At 36.6% G+C, this 13,498-nt stretch overlaps 1 pseudogene; it reads right to left on the bottom strand.

Annotated features, from left to right (window-relative positions):
* Positions 1–9,196: 9,196 nt before the first annotated feature.
* On the bottom strand, positions 9,197–9,980 carry LOC120781386 (annotated as a pseudogene).
* Positions 9,981–13,498: the final 3,518 nt, after the last annotated feature.

The raw sequence follows: 13,498 nt of genomic DNA, 5'->3' as shown, positions 1-13,498 counted from the left end.
AAGAGGTGGTATGTGTCGATCCTGTTTTCACGGGTCTTTTTTCAAGCCTAAAACCACACTGATAAGGCCCAATTGAAACCTTATGTTAGTCGCCGTATTTTTCACACAGATTCTCACACAAGTCTCGCCACAATTCCCTTATACTGAGTTGCTGATGAGTGCTCCCAAAGAGCATGAGTGCAAGTCGTTAGGCTGTCTATTGTGCTTCTGGACGTCGAACCGTCCCTGTGTTTGTTGGCGTGCCTTTTTTGCTGCACAAAGGTGGGGAGACGTGTCTTTCGTCTATTACAATATAATCGATTTGGTTGGTGGCTTTTCGATCCGGAGATAGCCAGGTAGCTTGATGAATTTTCCTATGCTGAAATTTTGTACTACATGCAACAATTTTTCGTGCCCTGGTGAAGTCGATCAGCCTCAACCGATTTAAAAATGTTTCATTAAGTAAGCCGAATTTACCGATCGTTGTGCCAAAGATACCTTCTTTGCCCACCCTGGAGTTAAAGTCGCTAAGCAGGATCGTTCTTCTCTTCCATCGGGATGTGGCTAAACGTTTATCCACCGGGGTGCATGCCAAAATTGGGCGACGGGGTCACTCTTCCACCACGAATCCCACACCGAATTTGTGCTCGTCTCAGTCCTTGTCCCGTCCATCGCACTTGAGTACTTCATGCGTATTGGTTTTCTATAAGGTAGTCAGCACACTCAGGAGCATAAATTATGGTTCGAAAGCGAAAGTTGTTTCCAGTATTATAGTTAGGAGGGATATTTTTGCTTTAAAAGTTTTTGAAAGGTCCGGATCACCATTTCGTCACATGGAGTGAAAATGGGTGAAATCGGATAATAACCACTCCCACAACATATAAATGAAGCATTAAGATATCGTAATTTAACTCTAAGTATCTCTTTGCTAAAATAGAGAATGGGTATTCGGAAAAGGTTTTGGTATGGTTCCAATATCATCAACTAATGATTTCTCCCATCTGGTTGACCTTTGAATCTTGCAAATGTAGTGTGGCAATTATTTGAACTTTTGATTTTTATAAGTTCCATAGCGTGTTGTAAAAAATGTAATAATCTTAGAAAAGTCTTTGCTGAAATTAACTACAAGATTTGGCATACTAAAAATAAAATATTACAATAAAATTCGTAAATAAAATGTTTATACATATGTATGTAAGTATATAGTATGCAATATTTATGTATATACATAGATATGTACATATGTGCATATGCACATGCTTCCTAAAAGCTTTTGACAAATATTAAAATGTTGTAAGTATATGACTCTTGTCTATTTTAACAATTATTTAAATCAATTTTGAACTTCAATAGAACGCTCAAGGGTAAGCTCCAGTAACTGCAAAACTTGTCTTTCAAGTTTCTTTCACAAAAAATCGCATACTTGTATAAGTGCAGTCAAAGTAAAAAAAAAAATTCAACCTTATTGTAGTGCACAATACAACGGAGATAATGATTTCATGATTTTTAATACAGCACACTTGGAGATACATACACATGCTACGAATAGATCGTAAAAAATAACATTCGTTAAATATTTTATTCGAATTCAAAGACAAATATAGCCACCCTGGAGTTAAATCTTCTAGTTTAAAACTAGTATCATTTGCCATACTAGCCAGCTAATTTTTTTTTTCATGCAAGGAACATCTAATAACGCATTATGAACTCGTTTTATAATTGTTAGATGAATGTCTAGTTAGAAAATGTGCTTCCTGCAAATTTGTTTAATTATTAAACAAATTTAAAATTACCTTCTTTTCGTTTTTCTCAAGATCCAAGAATGATAGAATACAAGATTACGACGACCGCCATTATGAAACGTCATAGTTACGTGTTGAGAAGAAGAAGAGTGAAAAACTGTCAAATGGCTTGCAAATTGTAAACAGAAAAGTAAACACTTTTGTAAATTCGCAAAATATTATTAATTATTTCGATTTTAATGAAAAGTTTTAGTGAAGCGATTGAATATTGTTCAGTGAAAAGATTTGAATCATTTCTAAAGAAATATATCGGCCTATTGATAATAAAATTGTCTATTAAGTTGTGATTCAAATGGAGAAGACGTTTCTTGTGTTGTATATAAATATATACATATATTATAAGTTCAGATGTATCAGATGTATGAAATTATGATAAAAGAATTTTGAAAATTGTGAATTGTTAAAGAAAATTTAGTATTAAATATATTATTTCTTTTGCAAAATAACACCCATTTTTTGGCAACTTTTAAATCGGCCGGAAAACTGAAAAACCTCGTTTTCGATCTTTTAATTGCATAATAATTATTACAACAAGCCACTGCACATTTCATTTTAAAAAATTAATTTATTTATGCTTAGAAATTTAAATAAATACAACAGTACACTTTCACTGGTTTTCTTCATTTTAACAATTTCCACAAAAAAACTAAAACTACTTATATCTTTTCTCGCAACAATATTCTAAACATTCCACTGAAATTTTTCCTGCAAAGACGAATGAATTGATATTATTTTGGGAATTTCCAAAAGTGTTTACTTTTCTGTTTACAATTTGTATGCATTTCTATGCTTGTTCTTCTCAACGCAAAACTGTTAAGTCACGAAATTGTTGCACAATGTATTTGTTTTTGTAAGAATTGTCACGAGCTAAACAGAAAAAAACTAACTGTAAACTAGTGTCGTAATCTTATATTCTATCATTCTTGCTCAAGATCTACATTTTACTGACGTTGATTGGAGGGTTTTTTACTTATCTGTGTTAACGCCGACGTGGCATCTCTAAATAAAGCGGTACCTTTACGTCAAATTCTCAATTGATGTGGTGAACACATAGACGGCGACAGACTGCAAACTACATCTGTCAAATATTAAAATACACACGTTCTTAAGGGAAGTATTATTTTGACAGCTGCACGACTACACGACTGCAGGCCGACAGTTGTCGTTCTCGCTAACTTCAATATCCTCCTATTTTTGCCAACGACAGTAGGACGACAGTAGAGTTGACAGTAGAATGGAAGATAGAAAGAGGAGGTAGAGTGGTGATGCCACTAATATGTAAAATGTAAAATTATTCGCAGCTCTAACAAACTTGACGTTATTTTACAAATAAAAGCATAAAATAGCTATATTATAGCTCTATTATATCATTTGTGTAGAGAAACACCGAACTCGTGTGCACAGTCAAACACTTATATATAATAATACAAAACTTTATTGTGATTATAAGAAAAATGTTACACTTATTCAACTTTACTGGGTGTTCTCAAATATTTCGTTTATGTTGCTCACTCGCTGACGGTTGCTCGTTGACTGTGTCTTTGGTTGCTGCCACTTGCTTTATTTTATTTGACACTTGATGGGCAACAGAGTTGCCATCGCTTACAGTCGGCTTTCCTGACCCAATGTGGCGCCCTCGCCCATGGTGCTCTCATCTTCGTTGTCTATGTCGTCTGGATCATCTGGTGGTAACATGCACCAAGTTTTAAGTTGATCTGATGCAAATACGGCTTTGTAGTGACGTTGCGTTCGCTCGGCATGAGGTAAGTCTTCAATACATAACGATCATTTGGCAGGACTTTGGTGATGATGAATGGTCCTCTGAATCGTGGTTCTAGTTTACGTGATGTACCGGAGCTTATTGGTTCGTTTGTAGTCAATACGAGATCACCTTCGTTGTACGTCTTCGGTTGATTATGCTTTGCGTCATATAGCTTCTTGGCTTGTGCTCTTACGTCGTTTATTCGTTGAGCTGTGTCGACTCGTAGTTGCTGTAGGTCGGTGTCGTTTATCAGGTCAACATCATCGTCTTGAAGTGCCTGGATAAGTTGATTCTGCAGGATGTCTCGAGGCACGTACCCATAAAGTAGTCGGAATGATGTACAACCTGTGGTTTTATTCGGGATGGTATTAATGCTCCATTGTATTTGACGTAATTTGTCGTCCCATCGTCTTTCGTCATCAGTAGAAGGTAGTAGCATGGATAGGATGACGCGGTTTGCTCGTTCAGCGTGTCCGTTAGCGCGTGCGTCCGCACTGCGTTGAGAATATGTTTGACGTTGTTTTCATCGCAAAACTTTTGGAACGCTTTTGAAGTGAAGGCCGTTCCTCGGTCGGATATGATACGTTCAGGCATTCCTAGATAGCTCGTGATCTCAAGCAATACCGGAATTACATGGCTTGTTGCGGTACTTTGACTGCTCGTAGGATTGTGAATTTGGTAAATGAATCTACAATCACCAACACATGCTCGTTGCGTTTTGAACTTTTTGGGAACGGACCCAAATGATCAATGTGTATTGTCGTGAACGGTATTGGCTTAACGTTGTCGTAGTGATATCGACCCTCACGTCGTCCGCCAGGGTTTTATTTAAAGCACAACCCACACATGAGTTGATGTAGCTCTTTACGTAATTGCGCATTCGAGGAAACCAGAAGAGATTGAGAATTCGTTTCATTGTTTTGTCAACGCTCATATGACCTGCCTTATCGTGGCATTCGTGCAGTATTTGGAACCTTAATTGCTTTGGAACAACCCATAGTAGTTTGTTGTCGTGTTTTCGATATAGGCGTCCCAGTTCAACAACGTAGTCGGGATATTCTGGCTTCACCTCATTCTGTATTTCGTTAACGATGTTTCTTATTTTCTCGTCTTGTAGCTGAACACTAAACAACCAATCTGCCTGGTCGATAATCATCTTGGAAATTTTGAGATCAGCGGCATCTATTTCGTGTGCATCTTCATAAGGTGCACGGCTCAACGCATCGACATGGGCCATACGAGCTCCTGGTCGATGTTGAAGTTCAATGTCGAATTCTTGGATTCTCAACCACCATCGGGCAATGCGTGGTATAAGCTCTCGCTTTTCCATCGTTGTTCGTAAAGCGTTGCAATCGGTAATAACTTTGATCTTCTTTCCGTATACGTAGTATTTGAATCTTTCCAATGATTCCACAATCGCTAATGCTTCGAGTTCATAGCTATGGAAACGTTTTTCGTTGTCTGTAGTAGAGCGACTAAAATATGAGATCGGGTGCAGTTGTCCATTCTCGACTTGCAACAAAACGCTTGCAAGGCCGATAGAGCTTGCGTCTGTATGTAGTTCGTGTTCGGCTTGATGCGGTAGTTGACCGTGGTTGGTTTCGATGATAATACGGTTTGAGTTCGTTGAATGCTGACTCTTGCTGTAGTCCCCATGCGAATGCGGTGTTGTTGCGTAGCAATTTGCGTAATGGTTCAGAAATAATGGAATATGGAAAAATTCGTCGCTGGGAATTTTCGGAAGTAGCCACTGAGACCTAAGAATTTTCGTACTTCAGTGACATTTCTCGGCTGTGGAAAATTTACGATAGCATTGGTTTTGACGTTGCCCGGACTCATGCCTTCAGGAGTTAGCTGATGTCCCAAAAACGTTATTGTTTGCGTGAACAACTTACATTTGTTGACGTTCAATGTGAGTCCGCAGGTACGTAGTACTTGGAGTATACGAGAAAGCTTTGTATACATTTCGTCGAAAGAATTGCTGCCGAGTAGGATGTCATCCATATAATGCAGCATGTCGCCCGTCTCCACCCGTCTTTGGATTTCTGCCATGAGTCTATTAAACACAGCTGGTGCATTCTTTAAACCAAACGGCATGCGTTTGAACTCATATAGACCGTCCGTCGTGATAAAAGCGGTGTATTTCCTACTATCGGGAGCCATTTTGATCTGATAGTACCCACTATTCAAATCGAGTGACGAAAAGTATCGGAAACGTTTCGCTTCGTGTAGCCGTTCTTCAATATTCGGGACTGGAAAATTCTCTTTCTTTGTTACCTTATTAATTCGTCGATAATCGATACATAACCGATCACTTCCATTCTGCTTTTTGACTAAGACCACGGGACTTGCGTATTCGGATGTCGATTTCGTGATAATATCACGCTCAAGCAACTCCTCAACCATCCTGTTGACAATATCACGCTTCGGTTCTGGGATACGATAAGGCGCTTGAAATATGGTGCGATTGCTCTCAAGTTCGATGCTAGCTTGAACTACGTCAGCTTTGCCAATATCTTTCAGCCCACTGGAGAAAACATCGGCATAGCTTGCCAGAAGACTTTGCATCTTATTTCGTTCTGCTTCATTGCTGAAATTGGACATTAGTTCGAAAAAATTGCTCTCAGTTATTACCGTCGTCTGTACTGCTCGTCTGCTTCCGAATATTGTGCAACCATTTTCAACTTTCAGCGTACTGTTTGCATTGATGATAACATCTTGACCTACTAAAACGACTTTTTCTAGTAACTCGTCATCAGCGATGTAGGCTTGCGTCTCGATGTTGATTCCGTCGATGGTGATGTCTATGGTAATAGCCTCCGTGAACGTACGCACCCCTCTGCAAATGCCTTTTACTTGTAAGCAGCATTTTACGGCTTTATCGTCGATGCGCTTGGCTACTGACCTACGAATGATGATGCATTGGCTGCCCGTGTCGATGAATGCGATATACGGTTGCGCTTTTATGTAAACTAACTTCTTGAAACATTCGTCAAGGTTGATTGCACCAAGTTGTCGTAACGTTACTGTCGTCTTCTCACAATTTCCTCCGTTTGGATGAACTTTGTTACACGTTATACAGCGATGTCGTTTCTGCGGCAATGTACATTTGTTGGAAAAATGTCCAGGTGCGTTGCAATTATAGCATTTCAATTGTGCTTTAAATTCATCATTTTGTTTCGTTGACTCAGCATATTTTTCGTAATTGTTGTCTCGCTTGCTCGGTTGATATACTTGGGGCTCACTTAGCCCTCCGCGATTAATGAAATAGCCCTCGATGGCGTCTCCCATCTTTTTCATTGTTGTAAACTTCATTGCTGAAATGCTTTGTTGGAGTTCTCTATGTTTTAACCCAGCTTTTGCATAGCATATAATGGCAGCCTCACTTAGTTTGTAACGTATACCTAGTGGCGCTACTCGAAAACAATATTCTTTTACGATTTCTTTTGGCTTCCTTGTTGCATTGGTCATCACGAAATGAATTTCCGCCTCGTCTCGATCTGAACCAAATTCGTGTCATAACGCATTAGCAAATTTTTCCCAAGTTGTATGTAATGTGGGTGATGCATCTAACCACATACGTGCAACTCCTCTTAAACGTGTATAAACAGCTAACAATAAAAATTTCTCGCCCCATCTATATGCTTCAACTACTCGATTGACTCTGTCAATAAATTGCTCTACCGTAATGCTTGCGTTATTCGTTGGATCAAATTCCGGCAGGGTATTTGCAATTTCTTTAACTGACGCGTGTCGCATATTCCCGTTCGTTGAAATATTCCCATTCGCAGAAATATCACCGTTGCTTTGAATGCGTGTTGCAACGTTGTTGTTAGTTGCCACCGTGCTGTCGTCGTTCGTTGAAATAGCGTCAGTGGCGTGACTCTGAACGCCTGCGCCGCCGTTGACTGCGACTGCGCTATCGTTGCTATTTGCGTTTTGTACCGTTTGTACCTCTTTCATGCTAACTGTACCAGTCCCGTTGTTTTGCGCTTGTAGCAGCTGCGCCATCATCTCGCGTAACTGCTTCATCTCCTGCTGCAGTTGTGCCACCGTTAACATCTCGGATGACTCCTCCGTAACGTTGATCTCTTGGATGTCCGCCTCGTCGGACTCCTCATATGCGCTAAGACGTTGCAACAACTGGTCTCGCGTGCCAGTCGTCGCTAATTGCCTTTCCCGTAGCAACCTCTTCAGTTGTTCCACCTTCAGATCACTGATCTTCACCATCGTATCGTTTTTACGTATCGTGTATATATATCTGCCGGTGCCTATAGCCCTTCACCAACGCACATACATATACTTACTATGTTTGTAGACGTGTATGGGTTTATCATCCCACTTCTGAACTGTAGAGAAACACCGAACTCGTGTGGACAGTCAAACACTTATATATAATAATACAAAACTTTATTGTGAATATAAGAAAAATGTTACACTTATTCAACTTTACTGGGTGTTCTCAAATATTTCGTTTATGTTGCTCACTCGCTGACGGTTGCTCGTTGACTGTGTCTTTGGTTGCTGCCACTTGCTCTATTTTATTTGACACTTGATGGGCAACAGAGTTGCCATCGCTTACATTTGTAATAACAATTGATAATTTAAAGCAAAAATATTGACCTATTTACTTAGTTTTTGCATAAAAAATTTCACTTTGAACAAAATATTAAAATTTCATTGAAGTGAAAGGAATTAGTATGGCCACAACGAAATTGTGTACATACTAAATGGACAACTGCGTTGTTTTGTGTACATGCCGGCCATTGTGTTGTTGTTGCTTCTCAAAATGTACATGTAGTAAGATGAACAACGACGTTTTCGGTTCACTGTCGTGCTGCTGTAGTCTGTCGCAGTCATTGTGTTTACACTTTGAGTTATGAAATTAGCATTGTAGAAACATACAAGTAACAAAAGAATCATATGGTCCTCAACAGCTGAGATCATCTGATCGAAATAGTTGATTTTTCGGCACAGAGATTTAAATAAAAGGACTTAAAAATAGTAAAGAGGTTGCAATATAGGCGCGTTACCGATATTTTTTGGGTGTTCGGTTTTCCAGGAGGCCTATTTTCACCCATATAATATTTACAATACTAAACAAAACTACTTGTAATAATTTAAATAAAAATAGATATATTCTTCAAATATTTTTAATAAAATAGAAAAGATTTACCAATATTTTGTTACAATAAATAAAATTTTAATCAAAACTAGGAAAATTACATCTTCATGAATTTTAATTATCGAAATATATTATATAATGCAACAAAAACGTACTTAAAGTAATAAATTGGATAGCATAACACGGCAACACACTCTTGCCTTTTCTAAGGCATTTGGCCGTTTTAGTAATACACTCAGTCCTTTTTTTACGCGATTATTGGTTCTGCCACTAATCGCGTAAAAAAAATCGCGTAAAAATGGTTAGTTTTCCAATATTAACTGACGAATTGGTTCCGAGTATAAAAAATATCGCGTATAACAAAATATACGCGCAAAAAAATATTCAAAAACAATACAATAAGTTTCAAATTTCAGACATATGATTTATTCATTCATATCAAAATAAAAAATACAAAACAAAAACCATATATAAAAGAGAAGAAAATAAAATATAGGTAGATTTATTGAAAAAACCGTTGAATGCTGTTTAATCACTGTCATTATCCGTAATGGAAATTATTCTTAGCCGCTTATTTTGATGGCCGGCACTGATATCACTAGAATTTGTATCAGAATCAATAGTAGGAACTATGGATTGATGTTCTGATTGACTTAGTATCTCCGACTGAGTTTGCACCATAAATTCAGTTAATTTTGTTTGAATGCTTCTTTTTGGATCCAATAAATTCCGATGTAGTTCTTTATATGTATCTTAACATGCAGAGACTCAATTCTTTTTGAAAAATTCGTGCACGTTCGGCATCAGTATCATTTGCTACAAAATAATTTTCCAATTCTGCTGCAAATCCTTGCTTAATCGTCTCTGCTTTAATTGGATGCTCGTCTATCTCGGTGTCGCTGCCATTTTCCGATTCGATTACTTCCGTAGCTACTTCAATCAAATCGCCATCACCGAGCTCTCGGTCTAGAAGAATCTCGTCAATATCTTCTCTCGTCATATCTGCAAGAATTTCTCCTCCCGCGGAACGTGCTAAATCAATGATATCTGAATAATCAGTTGAATTGCTTGTTACGGACATACCACTTTTAACACATTCTGGCCAAAGAGATTTCCAGCATGCGTTTAACGTACAATTTTGCCTTATTTCAGAAATTGCTTTTGACGCGTACAAGATGCAATCCTTGATAGAAAAATTTTTCCAAGCATCGGAGAAGTCCAATTCAGGATTTTCCTCCAGTTTTTCCATTATGCACTGAAAAGTTTTTTTGAGGTAGTACATTTTAAAAGTCGCAATAATGACTTGATCCATCGGTTGTATAATTGATGTAGTATTCGGTGGGAGGAAAATGATATTTACATTAGGATGTTCAATCAACGGATGGCCCGGTGCATTGTCAATTATTAAAAGAGCTTTAAAGGGCTGTTTCTTCTTGTCCAAATAACTTTTAACTTCTGGTACAAAGCATTTAGCAAACCATTTTTGGAATATATTTCCAGTTACCCAGACTTTTTTTATTGGCCATCCAGTGAACACGTAAATGTTTTAAATCTTTGCCCTTTAGTGCTCGCGGCCTGAGACTTTTGTTTACTAACAGCAGTTTAATCATGCTGCCACCAGAAGCATTGCTACATAATAAAAACGTTACACGGCCCTTTGCAGCTTTGATGCCATCAAATGATTTTTGGGCCTTAGGCACATATGTTTGTTTTGGTAACCTCTTCCAAAATAGGCCGGTTTCGTCCGCATTGAAAACTTGGTCTGGTCTGTAACCACCTGGTCTGTGACCACCTTCTTGAATAGTTTTTAATAACTTTGGTGGATAGTCCTGCGCAGCTTTACTATCAGCTGAAGCAATTTTACCCTTAGTTTTTAAATTATAAAAATTATGTCTTTCAATAATCTTCGAAAACCATCCACCACTATCTGAAAATTCGTTTTTGTTTTCTTGGTTCGATGTTAATCGTTTAAAAATACATAGAGCTTTTTGTTTTATTGTTGTAGTATCAACTGTGATTCGTTTCTGGTTGAGATCCTCAATCCAAATTGTTAATAGGTTTTCCATTTCTTCAATAAAAACATTTCTTGAGTATGAAGTTTTCTTCGCATTTACATTTTTTCCGGAAACTACAGATTTTCTAATTGCATTTTTATTTTTTTTATTGTCCGCACTGTAGATTCACTGAGTTTTGTTTCTAAAGAAATGCCTTTGCGTTTTTTATTTTTTCCTGAATTAACTTCCATTGTAAAGCTAGCAAAAATTGAAATTCTTTAAAAAAACGAAAAAAAGCAATCGCGTTAAAGTGAGAAATTCGCTGCCAAAATAACCGCGTTAAAGTGAAATAGCGTAAAAAGAGATCGCGTAAAAAAAGGACTGAGTGTATAATATTTAGGAAACCCTAACGAACTGCCTGGGCTTTTGTCCTGAGTCTTCCCTCATTCTATTGCATTCTTAATATAATTTCTGTCATTCTATAAGCTTTCGCCTGCGTATGTATGGGTGAAAATGATAGGATTTGTTACTTGTAGGTTTATACAATGGAAATTAGTACAAAGGAAATGAAATACAAAAATAATTAAATGATTAATATTACTTACATCCATTTATACAAAAAAAACACGGTGCGTCAAGAAATTTTTTAGAAAAATTACAATTACTTCGTCTTCTGCAGTTAACTAAAATCGATTTTTTTAACCATTTAGCCGCCGCGATATTTCGGTAAATCAATGGGAATGAGGATTTTATGACAGTCATTTGCCGCTGCTGCTTTTATTTAGAGATTTGGAACTTTTACAAGGCATGATGTATTTATTTAAATTTTTGGCATTTCGAAAAATAAGTAAATAATTTATTCAATCAAATAACAAATCAATTTATCTATGCCGACCTCAAAAAATACATATTAACTATTCTCCTAAATTAAGGCATTCTGGAACATTCTTTTGGAATCTTAACAGAAAAGGTGTTCTTCACGACCATCCTAACCAACAGTTATTATTTCATCTAGGTATACTATTAGAAAAACTCTCTGTGGAAGTTTCTGAGAAACAGAGTACTGACTACGAATTATTGGATCTCGCATTCAACAGTCTAGAGCATTTAGAGGAATACATACATATGTAAAAAGTTAAAAACTGAAGTGGCTGAGTTTGCGAAAGTCCAATATGAAAAAAAATTACATTCAAAAACATTTAGAAGGATTACCTATGTAGTGACAAAATTTAGCGATGTTTGTTTTAGATCTCGAACATATGTATTTTCAATTTAGACCTCTTAATAAAGATATATCAGATAATTGAACAAAAAACGAAAACATAAAAACAGTAACATAAATAACAATTCTTTGTTTTTTTTTTTTTAAATTCGTCCCACTGTAAGTATGAAGATACTGGTTCGAGGTCGATGTACCTTGTATTTTACGACCGTTGGGTTGCCATAGTTTTTATACCCTGAACAGGGTATATTAAGTTTGCCACGAAGTTTGTAACACCCAGCGGAAGCGGAGACCCTATAAAGTACATATATAAATGATCAGTATGTTGAGCTAAGTCGATTTAGCCATGTCCGTCTGTCTGTCTGTCCATTTGTATATGCATATACCAACTAGTCCCATCAGTTTTTAAGATATCGTTTTGAAATTTTGCAAACATCATTTTCTCTTCAAGAAACTGCTCATTTGTCGGAACTGTCGATATCGAACCACTATAACATATAGCTGCCATACAATCTGAACGATCGGAGTCAAGTTCTTGTATGGAAAACTTTTGCATTTGAGAAGATTTATTCTCGAAATTTGGTATATATTATTTTCTAAGGCAAAAATGTAATCTCCGAAGAAATTGCTCAGATCGGTTAATTATACCAAATAGCTGCCTTATAAACAGATATGGACAATATTCATGTTAAGAAGAAATTAAATATCAAAATTTCGCACAACTTTGACAAACTTGGAGCAGAGGAACCTAATATTTATAATGGAAAATTTGGATTATTAGATAGACAGATAAGATAGATAGATAAATTGACACTGTTTTTGTATCAGCATATCAAAAAATACTTATATAAACGTTTTCCTCTTAAATTTCTCAAAGATTCCCGAAAATTAAGGTTTGAAACTGCTTTTGGTTATCTTTTTCAACGCAGGGTGTAGTCAAAATTCAAGATTTTGCGAGGTATAACTGGCAAGGTCTGTCGGAAATTACCAGAGAGTAATTAGACAATACTAATCAATATATCATAGTAATAAACAAACAGTTTGCAAAAAAAAAAATTTTTTGCGACTATAAAATGAAATATAAACTATTTTACCTTATATTTTGAAACAAACTACACAGTATGCTAAATCTGATTTAAATAGGTACAGTAGTTAGGAGTTTATAGTGAAGAACAACGTGAGACGTTATTAATATAAAGTAGTATTACGCAGCATTTTGAATACCAACAAGTAAGAAATGGCTAAGTTCGGGTGCAGCTGATCATTTTATACTCTTGCAAATTGCAAGAATCAAAACCAGGGAAATATCTTAAGACGTAAAACGTCGAACAGAGGATCGGAATCTAAGTATTTTTATATACATATACATATACTTTATATAACTCATACACTGACCGAGATATTCGACATAAGATTTTGTTAGAAAAACGAAAATCATTATAGGTAGTATATTGGAGTTGGGGTAGTATCGACCCGATTTTATCTATTAATTATTGCATGCCACATACTAAAAACATGTTCGTATTTATTTTAGGCAGAAATATACAAGTACATACATACATATACTGTTATGAGCAAAACACGTTCTGTAACTTTCATTGGATAACTCAAATA

The sequence above is a fragment of the Bactrocera tryoni genome, unplaced genomic scaffold (genome assembly GCF_016617805.1).
Source record: "Bactrocera tryoni isolate S06 unplaced genomic scaffold, CSIRO_BtryS06_freeze2 scaffold_7, whole genome shotgun sequence".
NCBI lineage: Eukaryota > Metazoa > Arthropoda > Insecta > Diptera > Tephritidae > Bactrocera > Bactrocera tryoni.
The sequence above is the reverse complement of the archived record's forward strand: the minus strand, read 5'-3'. Positions and strand labels throughout refer to the sequence as shown.